Source organism: Mustela erminea, chromosome 16 (genome assembly GCF_009829155.1).
Source record: "Mustela erminea isolate mMusErm1 chromosome 16, mMusErm1.Pri, whole genome shotgun sequence".
Classification (NCBI taxonomy): domain Eukaryota; kingdom Metazoa; phylum Chordata; class Mammalia; order Carnivora; family Mustelidae; genus Mustela; species Mustela erminea.
In genome coordinates, this window is record NC_045629.1 from 49,184,345 (window position 1) to 49,189,398 (window position 5,054).

The 5,054-nt window shown below is 43.3% G+C and overlaps 1 long non-coding RNA gene across 1 annotated transcript; it reads left to right on the forward strand.

The window, feature by feature from the left end:
- Positions 1-431: 431 nt before the first annotated feature.
- LOC116574761 lies at positions 432-4,132 on the forward strand. The gene is made up of 3 exons (XR_004279473.1): positions 432-603; positions 1,287-1,358; positions 3,241-4,132. It is a non-coding gene; the product is annotated as an uncharacterized LOC116574761 (long non-coding RNA).
- The last annotated feature ends 922 nt before the right edge of the window (positions 4,133-5,054 follow it).

Consider the following 5,054-nt stretch of genomic DNA (forward strand, 5'->3'; position numbering starts at 1 on the left):
GATTTTTTTTTTTAAGATTTTATTTATTTATTTGACAGAGAGAAATCACAAGTAGACGGAGAGGCAGGCAGAGAGAGAGGAAGGGAAGCAGGCTCTCAGCAGAGCAGAGAGCCCGATGTGGGGCTCAATCCCAGGACCCCGAGATCATGACCTGAGCTGAAGGCAGCGGCTTAACCCACTGAGCCACCCAGGCGCCCTACTAGGGTGATTCTAATGGGCAGACAAGTTTAGGAACCACCGTTCTAGAGTGTTTATTCCTTAAGACTCTAAGACTCATTGTCGGTGTGGGAACAGTTGGATATTGCTTCTCTCCACACATGAAGCTGCTTTTTCCAAATCAGAGCTGGCAAACTTCTGCTGGGTCTAGTTTCTCCTTCCTCTGTCTCTGTCTCACATACACATGCACACACACACACACACACACACACACACGGGCCCTAGAAATTTCATTTGTATTTCTGCGTGTCACCAGGTAAATGTGGCTCTGGTCCCAGCCTGACCCAGTCATACCTAGAGATGAGTTCCACATTCTCAAAGAGGACTGAGTCCCAACAGAATCCTGCGACCACAAATGAGCGTCAGAACTACTGCAAGCACATGAAGGTAGATATAACACGCTGGTTGTAGGTTAAAAAGAGCAAAACAGATGCTGGTGGAGGTCAGGGAGCAGAAAAGGCCACAATTCCATGCCTCCATGTGAACAAGAACAGCCCCCACCAATCCCGAGGACGGACATGTACAGTAAACTGACCTTGGACTAGAAGCCAAGTGCATTTATCTCTGAAGTCCTCTCCCAATTAACCAGTAACTCGAAGGGATGCTACCGTTATCAATATCTCTATGACTTTTTTTTTTTAATATTAAAAACGAAGTAGCTGTTAGAATACAAAGCAAACTTGATTCTGGAAATAAGGTTTTGGGAACAGAGTACCACATATGAGATTCCTTCTCTCTAATCCAACTTTTTTTTTTTTTTTTTTTTTTTTAGCACCTATTCTGAGTAAGTCACTATGTGAGCTATTTACAAATTCAGAAAGGGAAATCTTTGTTAGCACAGGTGTTAGAAGGGAGTCAGGGCTTATGTACACACGTTTGCTAGTTTTATCTGTTCTGGGCCAGGTTGTATGCGGAGAGCTGAGAGCAGAATGATGAGCAGGGCAGTGGCTGCTCTCTAGAAGCTTTGACGGCAGTCTGTAGTACGTATAGGATTTGGCTGGAGGGTCTCCAGAATGCCTCCCCGCAGTAGGCACAGCGTACTTCATCCCCGTGTCCTCTTGTGCGTGCAGGTTCTGGCTGAGGACGGTTTTTGCCATCAGGAGTCCTGCTGGAGAACAGGATAGTTGCTGCTGGTGGAAGAGGTCTGTTCACAAGGGGAGTGTGGTGGTTTAGCAGTGTGTGTTACTTGTATAATTTTAAACCAATGAAAATGTTGCCTAATATGTCCTCCATTTTTTTTTTTTAAGATTTTATTTATTTATCTGAGAGAGAGAGAGGACGAGAGGGGAGAGGTCAGAGGGAGAAGCAAGACTCCCTGCAGAGCAGGGAGCCTAATGTGGGACTCGATCCCAGGGGTCCAGGATCATGACCTGAGCGGAAGGCACTTGCTCAAGGAACTGAGTCAACCAGGTGCCCCAATGTCCTCCATTTTCTTGAGCAGCTGTTTTTTTTTTTTTTTTTTTTTTAGTAGCATCAGTTACAGGACAAAGAAATGTCATGTGCCTCCTTTTACAAGGGCCTAAGGATGTGACGTCATGTCAGGAGAATTCCTGGAAGATGGGCATAACCCGAAACTAATGGAAAGACATCAGGATAAAACAAAACAAAACAAAACAAAACAAAGGGACATTCTACAGAGTCTACAAATTAATGAAAGTCAAAACTGAGAAATTGTTCCAGATTAATGGAGACTGAAGAGACACTGCAACTACGGGCAGCCGAAGATCCTGGACTAGACCTTAGACCCAGTGGAAGTTTTCTTTCTTCTGCCACAAACGGCACTAGTAGGACAATCCTCGGGTTGGATAAGGTCTGTAGATTAGATACTAGAATCCCATCAACGTACATTTTCTGGTTTTGATAATTATATAGTTTTATATGAAACTATCTTTTTAAGAAACACTGAAATACACACAGGTAAAGAGGACTCATAGCTTCAATTTACTCTCAAATGATTCTGGAAAAGATACTTGTATATAAACAGTAATAGGGTGTGTATATATTAGGAAATGTGGATAGATTTGGAAATTTATCCAAAATTAAATTAAATTTGGAAAATCTGGGTAAAATGGTATATATAATTCTTTGTACTATTTCTGCAACTTTTCTGTAGGCTTAAAAATTTTTTCTAAAAAAGATTTTATTGGGGCGCCTGGGTGGCTCAGTGGGTTAAGCCGCTGCCTTCGGCTCAGGTCATGATCTCAGGGTCCTGGGATCGAGTCCCGCATCGGGCTCTCTGCTCAGCAGGGAGCCTGCTTCCTCCTCTCTCTCTCTCTGCCTGCCTCTCTGTCTACATTTGATCTCTCTCTGTCAAATAAATAAATAAAATCTTTAAAAAAAAAATGATTTTATTTATTTACTTGACAGAGAGAGAGATCACAGTAGGCAGAGAGACAGGGAAGCAGGCTCCCTGCTGAGCAGAGAGCCCGATGTGGGGCTAGATCCCAGGACCTGGGATCATGACCTGAGCCCAAGGCAGAGGCTTTAGCCCACTGAGCCACCTAGGTGCCCCAGGCCTAAAATTTTTTAAAATAAAAAAGCTTACTGTTTGCTACCATAGTTTAGAATATGCAACCAAAGAAGGCCTTTAACTGCAAATCACCTGAAATTCCACAACATTGAACAGCCTTCTTTTGAAGAGAAGCAGCTCTCAAGTATTTGCTGTATGATGCAATCAAGTTATTTAAAATAAGACACACAGATTATATTAGATCTTAAAATATGAACTTTTATTTCTTAATTAGAGAATGATGAGACTGTATTCTCAGGATAAAGCTGTTTTGTATCATGTCCCTGGGACAGGTAGACTTCCCCATGGTCAGGGCTTTGCCATAGAGCGACTTGAAAGAAAAACCAACCAACCAACAAGTAGGGAGTAGGAATATGTTTTCTTAGTTTAGAACTGGGTTTCAGTTCTAAATTGGATTACCTGCCAGATTATTCAATTCCCTAGTGTCACCTTGTTTTTGTTTTTGTTTTTCAGTGTCTTATTTTTTTCATTTTGGCTTTCATTCTTTCTTTCAGGCTCTTCATCCTATCAGACGTCTCTCTGTGTTACGATTTCTCTCAGGAGGCTCTTTCACTCGTTTCCAGTGTGTTACTCTTTCAGTTTATCACCTGTGGACTGGCTGCGGTCACTGTCGACTGGGAGCTGAGATTGTTGACAAGTGAGCAGAGCTTCCTGTGACAACCTCTCCTCTCCGTGGTCCAGGGCTGGGTGCCTGTGGTCAGCCTCCTTCTCCACTGCCTCCTTCTTCAGTGGCTGACGGCATGGCTCTGCCCGAGTTGCATCTGTGGGGGCTGGAAAGGTCTAACTTGACTGGAAGGGAACTGGGCCATTGTTCTCTCTGCCCCAGACAGATGTTAAAACCAACTTTCTTAGTTACTCCCTGATCCTTAGAGGCCAGTCACCAATTCTCTCTCTGCCAGCTGCTGCTTGACTGCCCCGTAGACTCCAGTGTCCAGGCAGCCCTTTGAAGCCAAGTTTCTGGTCTTGCCCCTTGCCGGCTAGAAACATGTCTACATTCTTTGCCTCCACAAACCTGGAGAGGGCAGCCCATTTCTAATGGAGTTACTTCTCCCTGCTCTGCTGTCAGCAAAGTAAGCTAGACAACGGCTTTTGACTGGAGAATGTCCAATGAGCCTAACTAGTGTCACTCTGGGCCACATAGGTTAGATTCTGGAATAGTCTGTGAAGTGTCTGCATTGGAACACTGTCCCCTCCTTCACTGAGCAGTCAGGTGATGGTGCAGAGGAACTCCAAAGCCCAGCACTCCAAAGCTTTCTCCAAATTCTTCCACTTCTAAATTTTTGGGCTCAACTTTGACCCCTTATAAAGTTCTCTAAGAGTGGACTAAGGTCTATAAAAATGACTTTCTGAGCAACTCCCTTGCAAATCCTGGGAAAGAAAAAAAAACCCAACAACCATATTTATATTTTATCTAGTACTATTTAAGGATTATGAATAGATTCTGTACTTTCAACTCTCATCATCAGTAGACTTCTCCTACAGAAACCAGTTCAACTCTTGAAGAATCACAGAGGAATGGGAGAAAAAATAGTGAGAATCTTGACTTGGGTTATTCAGGAGGTGGGATAGTTATCTCAGTGATTCAGGACTGAATGCAGTGCATTTCCTCTAAAGGTTTTCCTCCAAAGGTTGAGAAGCACGGAATCTTCAGTCTGAATTCCCTGACGTGTTTTGGCTGCTGGACATAAAATTCTTTAGGCCCTACAAAGATAGGCTACATGCTACCCGAAGTTCTCACAGACTCCCTGCTCCTTCACTTTGGAGACCTGTACTTTTTTCACTTCAGTGTTTCCTGATAAAGTCTTCCTGGCTGTCCTCCTCTGACCAAATCTCCAGGTCTTGTTCCCTGCTTCTCCAGAGTCAAATGGCAGGGACAGTAGGACAATTTTAGGGTGTAATGAATAGGACAGCAATTAACCATCTTGTGGGTTTTACCAAACTTGGTGACTGCTTTTCCTATTTTCTCTCCTGATCTTATTACCATCAAGCAAGCCTTTGACTACTGAATTTATTGGCCCACTGTACCGTTCCCCTTTAGTTCCTTTCCTTTGTGATCTCTAGTGCCCAGAGCTGGATTAAACATAATCCTTGTATTATCCCTGTGCTTGAAAGGATTGCTTTCTAACAAGTATTTGTGAACTCACCATCCCATTCCCACAATGGTCACATTACCTAAAAACTACATTTACTGATGTCATCCTGCCCTAGCTTGTCTTCCTGCTTCTCCAATAGGTAAACTCTGTTCTAAATTTTCTCAGAAGTATTCATGGGAAAGAGGTTTTATCATGTATATGTACGTCTAAGCTTC